Below are 11073 nucleotides of genomic sequence, written 5' to 3'. Positions count from 1 at the left end.
TCGGAAGAGGGAGGAGATTTCCCCAGTGCCGAAGGAGCCCATCGCTGGAGAAAGGTAAGTGAATAACCCCTTCCTCCCCCTTCAGCCCGGCGGGAGTGGGACCATGCGGGCGGTGGGGACCCAAAGACCCTATAGTGCCGGGAGAACGATACCAATTTTGGATGTTATAAAAAACAAAAAACAAACAGAAAATCAGGGAGGGGGGGGGGGAGGGGAAAGAACAGAAAAATCAACAAAAGAAAATGACACTTTCAAGGAATATAAACAATCAAAATATTAATAAGCAAGTACCATCTAGAGCAAATATTCCAAATATGCTAATGAGTTCAGATTTGCTAAATAATTCCTATTTATGAATGATTCTGGATTGTCTGATTAATCTGGATTTTCTTGCGATTTCCGGATTGGTTGCCAAATCTAGATGTGCTCATAAGTCTGAAGGCAGTGATGATTCTAGATTTGCTGATGATTCTAGAATGCTGATGATTCTAAATTTGATAATGTATACACATTTTCTGATCAATCGCTAACTGTTGACGAATCTGTAAAAACTTTTCTGAAATTGTATTCCACATTATCCCATGCTTATTTAACCCCTTCAGGACCGGCCTGTTTTTGCGATGTTTGTACGTTAAGGACCAGAGCAGTTTTAACACTTTTGTGGTGTTTGTGTTTAGCTGTAATTTTCCGCTCTCTCATTTACGGTTCCCATACAAGTTATATACTGTTTTTTTCACGACAAGAAGGGCTTTCTTTACATACCAGTATATATATTATGTCATATATTGTATTTAAAAAAAATAATAAAATATGGTGAAAAATAAAAAAAAAAACATGTTTTTGGACTTTTACTTGAAAAATCTTTTACTTATCTACAAAAGCTAATGAAAAAAACTGCTAAATAGATTCAAAATTTTGTCCCGAGTTTAAAAACACCCAGTGTTTACATGCTTTATTGCTTTTTTTTGCAAGTTATAGGCCTATAAATACAAGTAGGAAATTGCTGTTTCAATATATATATATTTTAAATGTATCAATAGTGACATTGTTACACCGTTATCTGTCATAAATCCCCGAAACACACCTAACATGTACATATTTTTTAAAGTAGACAACCCAGGGTATTCAAAATGGGGTATGTCCAGTTTTTTTTAGTAGCCACCTAGTCACAAACACTGGCCAAAGTTAGCATTTATATTTGTTTGTGTGTTAAAAATGCAAAAAACGCTAACTTTGGCCGGTGTTTGTGACTAAGTGGCTACTAAAAAAAGCTGAACATACCCCATTTGCAATACCTTGGGTTGTCTTCTTTCGCAAATGGTATGCCATCATGGGGCTAATTCTCATTCCTTGGCTACCATACGCTCTCAAAGGCAACCTAACCAATCTGACAAATTTCAATAAAAAAAAAAAAAGTAAAATCAAGCCTTATATTTGACCCTGTAACTTTCACAAACACTATAAAACCTCTACATGTGGGGTACTGTTATACTCAGGAGACTTCGCTGAACACAAATATTAGTGTATCAGAACAGTAAAATATATCACAGCAATAATATCCTCAGTGAAAGAGCTGTTTGTGTGTGAAAAATGCAAAAAACTTCACTTTCACTGACAATATCATCGCTGTGATATGTTTTACTGTTTTGAAACACTAATATTTGTGTTCAGCGAAGTCTCCCGAGTAAAACAGTACCCCCATGTACAGGATTTAGGGTGTCATAGAAAGTTACAGGGTTAAATATTGTGCTAGCAAATTAAATTATCTGGACTTTTGGCCTGGGTTGGCAGGCAGGTCCCTCAAATTGCAATCATTAAAATTACTTAATTAGGTAAAAATATTACATAAATATGCACGTAGAATTTTAATATATATACATATTTATATATTTGACGTCTACGTGTATATTTATGAAATTATTTATGTAATTATGTATGTGGACATATGTATATTTCGTATTATTTTTATTTATTTATTTATACATAGATATATATATCATTACATTCTAAGTATATTTTGATATAAATATATATATATCAATATCAAAATACTGTTAGAATAAAACTGAATATATATATAATTTTTTTTAATTATTAAAAATTATTTTTATTTTTTGTTATTTATTTTTATTAACATATTATTTGTATTTTATAATAATATATATACCATATATATAGTTATTATATATATTGTATATATTCGTGTGTAATTTAAATATAAGTGTATTTTTATAATTGTATACGTATATATAAATATAAAAATACACTTAGTGTGACATTATATATATGATATATATACATATATTATATATAGGTATATATAGATATAATACATGTATATATAGCATATATATACACATATTATTTTTTTTTTTTTACACAGATTTTTTTTTTACACTTTATTTTGGATTTTTCACTTGCAGGGAGACTGCCTGTCAGCACAGACAGTCCCCCTGCAGGCAGACACATGGACACCTATTGCGGTCATGTGATCGAGTGATCACATGGCCGTGGGGTCCTGATCTGCCGAAGGGGGACTGCCTGGGCAGACAGGCAACCCCCCTGGACCGGGTGGAGCACTGATCGCCGCCGTGGGACCGACGGCGATCAGGTAAGTAGCCCAAAACCGTTATGACGGTTCAGGACCGTCAGCGGTCCAAACGCACGTTTTACCGCTGACGGTCCTGAACCGTCAGCGGTCGTTAAGGGGTTAAACAAAGGCATGAAAACAGAATGGAATTTGTCTCTCAATCTTTAATTAAGAGTTATATCCATTTATTCTTACCTATGATAACACACATTGTGAATGTGAAATGCGTAAGGGTTAAAGAGGATTACTCTAATAGGAGATAATTAAATTAAATAACTAAGTAATTACTCATTCAAAATTCAAACTTTTTGCCTTAACCCCTTAAGGACACATGACATGTGTGACATGTCATGATTCCCTTTTATTCCAGAAGTTTGGTCCTTAAGGGGTTAATGGTAGACCATGGTATTAACTTTATTATAATTATTATAATAGAAAATAGAAGAAAAATCAAGAAATCACTACTCATATGAGAAGTACAGTAAATGTCAAAATGTGATAAGAACTTAGAGCTAAAACACGGAAATAAGGCAAAAAAGGCAGTAAACACTGTGATTAGGTTTCCCCTCCAAGCCCAAACACAGATGACAGAGAATATAGCGAAGGAAAACCGGGTTGCGCCTGAAGGAATATATGCAACCAATATACTCTTATACGCAGACTTTGTAGACTTGTGAGACGTACGGGGTATTTTTGTGTGAAACATTTTTGGAATCCACAAAAAACATGCATAGTTACATAGAATTATATCCTGAAAAATACTCGTGTCTATCAAGTTTAACCTTTCACATATACCTGATTGTTTGTTGTTGTTTTAAAAGAAGGCAAAAAAAAAATCCAATTGCTCCACAAAACAGGAAAAAGATCACTAATTCCAAAATGGCAGCCATTTTCCTTTAAATCTAAATAGGCAACTTTTTGTCCTTTGCACAGCCATGTTACCAGCGATATGTTGATAATGAATGTTTATACATTTTAAAAGCTATTGCACACTAACATATTGTGGGGTTGCTTTCGGCACTGCAAATGTGACAAACAAGGACGTTCTTGTCCAATTGTACTTGTAAGTTTAGAAAGATGGAAACATCCAAAGTGAAAGCAGATAAGAACCATTCGGCCCATCTAGTCTGCCCAATTTTCTAAATACTTTCATTAGTCCCTGGCCTTATCTTATAGTTAGGATAGCCTCATGCCTATCTCACGCATGCTTAAACTCCTTTACTGTGTTAACCTCTACCACTTCAGCAGGAAGGCTATTCCATGCATCCACTACTCTCTCAGTAAAGTAATACTTCCTGATATTATTTTTAAACCTTTGTCCCTCTAAGTTAAGACCATGTCCTCTTGTTGTGGTAGTTTTTTTTTCTTTTATTTTAGAATCTAGAATAATGAAGGATGTTGGAGATTAAGTAAAGAATGTACCTGAGATTGTGGAAAAAGCTGCATTGGAGACACAAGATACCTTTAACCCTTTAAGGACTTAACCCCTTAAGGACCAAACTTCTGGAATAAAAGGGAATCATGACATGTCACACATGTCATGTGTCCTTAAAGGGAAACTCCAGTGCCAGAAAAACGATCTGTTTTTCTGGCACTGGAGGGTCCCTCTCCCTCCCACCCACCAATCCCCGGTTACTGAAGGGGTGAAAACCCCTTCAGTGACTTACCTGGGACAGCGGCGATGTCCCTCGCCGCTGTCTCCGCCTCCGCGACGCTCCTCCTAGTGATTACGTCGGCTGGTGGGCGAGACTAATCTCGCTCACCGGCCGAGGAGACCTAATGCGCATGCGCGGAAATTCCGCGCATGCGCATTACGTCTCCCCATAGGAAAGCATTGAAAAATAATTTCAATGCTTTCCTATGGGGTTTTGAACGACGCTGGAGGTCCTCACACAGCGTGAGGACGTCCAGCGACGCTCTAGCACAGGAAACCTGTGCTAGAACCCAGGAAGTGACCTCTAGTGGCTGTCTAATAGACAGCCACTAGAGGTGGAGTTAACCCTGCAATGTAAATATTGCAGTTTATGAAAAACTGCAATAATTACACTTGCAGGGTTATGGGTAGTGGGAGTTGGCACCCAGACCACTCCAATGAGCAGAAGTGGTCTGGGTGCCTGGAGTGTCCCTTTAAGGGGTTAATACGTTTTTTTTTTTGTTTTTTTTTTTATATCATCCAAATCTGCGTTATGAAAATCACATTGAATATTCCTCCAATTTAGCTTCTCTACACAGCCCTCCTGTTATTAAATGAATCAGATGTTGCATTTTGTAATACGAGTGCAGAGTGCTATGAGGGCTAAATCACCAAGGAGTTAAACTTCCAAGTGCCATTGCCAGTTTCACAGAAACATCCGATTGCATGCGCTTTATATATTTTTAATGGTTCGCTTGTAATTTTGTCTCCCATGTGATGACTCTTCATTTTTCCAGCCTTTATTAATAAATGTTTCCGTAGTGTAACTCTTTCTTTGCATTCCAAGCTGTGCTAGAACATCTCAAACGCACATTCTATGTTAAAGATACTTAAACAAATAACAACGTCACATGGTCCTTTCCCTTAAGTGCATTACTCAGAAATGAGTTGTACATGATATCCCTCCCTATTACAGAAAAGTGAACATATCTACCGTAACAAGCTTATAGGATTTATTAAAATAACCAGTCGATGGCCAAGGTCCAGAATTATAAATACGAGGAACTCTAGAGGTGGATGTTATAGAATGTGTCCATCAGCTTTTTGGTTGTTCCGCTTGATGTTTTGCTGAGTTGGACAACAATCTTAGGGGTTACCAGAGGAACCCACCCAGTGAGTTGGGACAAACTTGACACGTCCAGGCTGTGATCTAATGTCTACGGAGGAAGTAATTAGACAAATGATTTCTCTCCAGCCCTGCTTTTTTTACAAGATCACCCAGCCTAAAGCCTAAACGATGCCTGGCATTCATCAACAAGCTGGTTATGGAGTTTATTGCAGGAGTGGCATCTAGTTTGAGATTGTGTTGGCTACAATAATGGGCAACTCTGTGATTCCATTAACCAGTTTCACATCTTTGTTTGGATCAGGTCAAAGATGTTTAAAATTCACAGCTGCAGACATATTTCAGAACCATGTAATTAGTTTCTGCTCGTTTGGAAGTAAACATGATAATGCAGATGCTTATACAGTGAAAAGCAGTGTTTGCAGATCCTGATATCCCTTTGTATAAGTGGTTCCAAAACCAATCTCCATGGACCAGCAATAGTCCAGGACTTTTTTTCCCTTTTCTATTCCAATGGAGATATGGACAAAATCTGCACTGTTGCTAGACCATTTTCTCTGAAAATACAGTGTTTACTGCAAAAAGCTTGCATGGACTTACTATGCTCACCAGAACAACTACATTAAGCTGTAGTTGTTCTGGGGATTGTAGTGTCCCTTTAAATATTGGTCAAAGCCATAATTCCTTACATATTTCTATAAAATAAGCATCATGATGCAGCCTAATTTCAGGCTGTAAATTGACCTCTTTTGGAGATAATTATCATGCTCTTTACTTATCAAAACATATTTTAGCACATGTGACAAGATCCTGTCATAAACATAATTGACACCCTTCATCAAATATAATTGTAGATTATGCTAATGGAGTGTACCTATAATCTTGATTTTAGTAATGACAGGGGGCGAATATTTGCATAACTCTCTTGAAAACTCCCAGCAGCACAGATCATAACAGAATAACCAATCAGAAAACATGTCAACATTCCACGAAAGGCCCTGTCAGACTAGTCACTTCCTCTTTCTTTGTAGCGAACTCAAAACGATAAAGCCCAAATATAAAGTCAAACATCAACCAAGCCAAACTGTAATCCTGAAACGAACATGGCAATCCAGACTACGACAGTGAAAACATTCATATTAACCATAGAATCCAGAATAAAGGTATTAGGTGTCGATCACACTGAAAAGAAACAGAAAGAAGTGAAAGGCATCTGAAATGATATGTTGTCCATCATTCATACATCATTTGTGAAATTATTTCGCAATGCTAACGACAGTTATTGTATGGAACAGTAGCATGATCTAAACAGAAGAACAAATGTTAGTGAATATGTAAACTAAGGCCAGTCGAGAACAATCAACCAAGGAACAGAAAAACCCAGGATCGGAAGAAAGAAGGGTGGGAAATATTCGCCTCCTGTCATTTCTAAAATTAAGATTATGGGTACAATCCGTTAGCATAATCTACAATTTTATCACATGCCAGGAGGCTGCATATTTGCAGTTTTAACGCTGAGGATTGAGAAAGTTAAAAGGAGCGCAACATGATTGTCTAAAGTAAAACACGCAGAAAGTAGGCTCCCGTGACCAGTCTGCACATCACATGATATCGACTACAGATGTGCCTGCCAGAAAAACCCTTGCAACGCTGCAGCCCCGCGTACCCAATGGGCCCTGAAGTGGAATCTATTCAATCCAAAGACAAAGACAAAAGCCAGCGAGACCATCTTGTGGGGCATAATAAAACACATCAAAAGTTCAAGGGAGCCTTGCACTTAGTCTTGGTTCTTGTTGGGGAACTGGAAACCCTCTAGTGTTGCTAAGGCCCTATCTGGCTCCGTAGAGTCATATGGTATCTGGGGGTTCACCCAGGGTGGTATGTTTTGTGTAGCAGAGGACACTCACTATGTTAACAGTAACATTTGGCACAATATGTATGAATTCAATGGTCTTCAGTGAAATATTCGATATATTAAATAGTTAAGGTACCATGCCAAAAAGAGGGGGTCATCCCTGCAGGGTCTGCTTAAGCAGTGTCAGATCCTGGGGTGGTATTAGCTCTTGCGACCCCACCTCTTGTGTATGGGGTAGGACCCGTAGTAGGGCCATTTAAACTGAGTCCATGATTACGGCATTAATCGTTGCCTGGAAATCCCGTGTTGGTGGGGTAGTGTTGTCCATGGTGTCTTGGTCTGTCCTGTAAAGAACAGTGACAATCAGTGGTTGCAGGATAAGCGGAGGCGCATGCAAGGTGCCAACCTCCTTGCACAACTTGGGCTCACCCAGGAACCGGCTGTACAGTACAGTATAGTCGTGAAATGTAGTAGTGAAATGGGAGACGTGGAAGTCTCATAATTGTGGGGATGACCCCAAATTGGTATCAAGGAGGGGCTCACCTTCATAAGCGTTGCCAATGCAATTATAACTGTACAGTGTAAGCATAATAGTTCTGCATAATTCTACATATGTCATGGTGCCATGAAAAGAAAGGGGGAACACCCCTGTAAAGAGCAAACAGAACACCTGACATGATATCTGGGGGCTCACCCCAGGTGTTGTGCCTTGTACAACAGAGGACACCCACTGAGGGCAACTGGTATATTCAGAACTGGCACAGTAAGTATGGCTCATGAAGCTAGGCTTTTAGCCTGCGATATTACTCACACATCAGTATATGTTAAATTTTCTATTTTAATAATAAGCACTCCAAGGCTTTGGATTGTATTGGCATACATGCAGCAGAGATGGACAGGGTATATGGCTCATGAAGCTAGGCTTTTAGCCTCAGATACTAATCACACATCAGTGCATGTTACATTTCCTCTTTTTACTAATAAGCACTCCTTAGCTTTGAATGGGTATAGCATACATGTAGCAGATGGTATCTTAGACATATGTGGAGCTACAAGTACAGCTTTTTAGCAGGTAATTATATAAGAAGTTGGTCCAGATCAAGGTAATACCGATCTGGAAATAGAAAGAAAATGACAGTCGTGAATCTCCCAAGATGGGCCGCCGCACGCACAATGGTCGGTGAGGTCCACAGCTTCACGGGCCTGCTTGCGAGTGAGCAGATAGAGTTGGGAGCCCCTACTACCCCTACACCTCCCCACAGTAAGCCCCAAGAGGTTGGAAAGGCAAAAAAAAGAAGCGCGATCTTGGCATTCGCCGGCCACGGCATGTGAGGGCTAGAGAGGCAGGACAGACCCTGGCTTCAGTGCAAGAAGGGGGAGAGGAGGCCTCAGGTGGTTAAATTTGAAATAGTCAGAAAAACAAAGTACATCTAGGTCATCTAGGTCGAAGTACATCTGCCCTGAGAGTAATGGGGCAGCAGAATAAGTAGATTACGTAGATTAGTATTCAGAAATCAGCAAACAGCTAGTTTTATAAGCAATATACAAATGGAATCATGAGGACAAAATACTCTGACCTGTGCTTGGCTGGAGCAGCAAAGAAAGAGTCTGATAGGGCCTTTTGTGCAATGTTGGTTATTCTGTTATGATCTGTGTTGTTGGGAGTTTTCAGTAAAGAGACTTATGCAAATATGAAGCCTCCTGTCATGTGGTAAAATTACACTCAAACATAAAATGTAACATTTTCTCAGTTTTATTAGGAAAATAAAAAAATAAATAAAATGAGTAGTTAGTGTCATTACCAATGAAGGTGTTGGGAATTGACTTATAGAAATGGGGTTTAAAATGTCTCCACATAAAAGTTTGAATTAGTATGATTGTCTAATATATTATAGTGCCTTTACTTTTCAATCCCTCCTCTTCTCCTTTTGTATGGTGGCTTTTATTTCAATAAATGTGGAGTGCAAGGGGAGAACATGGCACAGAAAGTTATACCTACAAAGGTCAGACCTTCTACTTCACTCAATAGACCAGGGTTAGGTAACCTTTGGCATTCCAAATATTGTGGACTATGCCATAATCCTGGCAAAGCATGAAGGGAGATGTAGTGCACAACATCTGGAGTGATGAAAGATGCTACCCCTGCACTAGACTATAAAGGTCTCAAAAAAGATATTTAGGAATTTTTATAAATCTTTTTGATTCAGGCAGCTGTATTTTCCTACAGATGTATATCAAATTACTTATCTGTTGCAATATAACAAATGAAGGCAAAGAGTGTGTAAAAGGCAATAAAAATACCATAAGAGTTGGATAAAACTTTGGGAAGATTTGTGATTATCTATTTGTGATAACCTAATAGAATGAAGTGGATGTTGTCAAGGAAAGACAATAGAAAGGGGAGATAAATATGGTCACGACCATATTTTTTTTTGACACTGCAATATTTCCAACATAGTATGATTAACAACATACTGCGCATACTACTCGTGGTGTTCCCACGATGATGTAAAGGCTGCAGCCATGAACCAAGAGAAAGATTGCCAGATCTCTCAAGCAAGCTTGGCAAATGATATATGGTTTGTATCATGGCTTGGAATGAGCATTGCATTCCAGCACCCTTTATTCAGCTCAGCAGAACCTTGGTGAACACCTAGTTGACCTCTCTTTGTCTGGATTTCCTGGTGTTCTTTTATGGCATTTTGACAGCTTTCTGTCAAATTTGTGGAAGGTCAATTTGTAATGTTAAATATACCTCCCTCTCAATTCACACAAAGTATGTGTTTACTAAAGAGCAATAATGAAACCTGAAAGAACAAAATGCACGTCCAGAACTCTGTCAGTAGTCTCTCAAACCTACTTCTAGACACATGGTGTGAGGGGCAATATGGGCAGTAGTGTAAGGCAAGGGGAAGATAAACAAATGGAAGGAGATGAGCAGAGACACAAGTAGAAGTACCAGTAGGAGGTCCAAAAGAGTACAAGTAGGAGTTCCTAGTGGACAGGATACTAATATATAGAGAATCAGGTGTAGGGAAATGTAATGAGACACAAATGAGTGGAAATGGAAAACTCTTGATGGGGGATGTGATAAGATGGACACAAGTGTGATAAACATAAAAACATGGAATGTGACGACAGGTAAGTACCATCTAGTTTGTACAATCTATACTTTCATTAATCACTGGCCTTATCTTATATCTAGGATATCCTTATGCCTATCTCAGGCATGTTTAAGCTTCCTCATTGTCTACTACTTCAGCTGGATTGCTATTCCATGCATCTACTACCCTCTCTGCACAGTAATACTTCCTGACAGTATTTTTTAAACTTTTGCCCCACTAATTTAAGACTATGTCTTCTTGTTGTAGTAGTTTTACTTCTTTTAAAGATACTCTCCTCCTCAACATAACTGAGAAGATGAGAATGGGAACACAAGTATTGGAAGATGTGGGGAAAATAGTGAATATGGGGAGAGGCACATGGGTGGGAGACAGGGAATATGGGGGAGATGTACCCAAGTGTGGAATGACGATATGGAGAAGAAGTAGTCATGTGGGAGAAGAAATGAATATTGGTAGAGAGACTACTGGGTGTGAAAGTGTGGTGGGGAGATGGGGAGAGGTTTACGAGTAGGCGGAGGATATGGATAGGGAGATATGAGCAGATGGAATATTTTTAGACAGGTACTGGCTTGCTGTAGATAGGGGGAAAGAGAGACTTTATTGGGGGAGGGTTAGCATTACAGAATCGCTTCCTGTACAAATTAGAGCACACCATGGAAGTTTAGGATTGTGGTGGATAGCACATTTTGGAATTTAGCCATCTAGAAATTGTTCTGCTCTTTTAGTTGGAATTTAGATGCCTCT

Source organism: Pelobates fuscus, chromosome 11 (assembly GCF_036172605.1).
Source record: "Pelobates fuscus isolate aPelFus1 chromosome 11, aPelFus1.pri, whole genome shotgun sequence".
Classification (NCBI taxonomy): domain Eukaryota; kingdom Metazoa; phylum Chordata; class Amphibia; order Anura; family Pelobatidae; genus Pelobates; species Pelobates fuscus.
The sequence above is the reverse complement of the archived record's forward strand: the minus strand, read 5'-3'. Positions refer to the sequence as shown.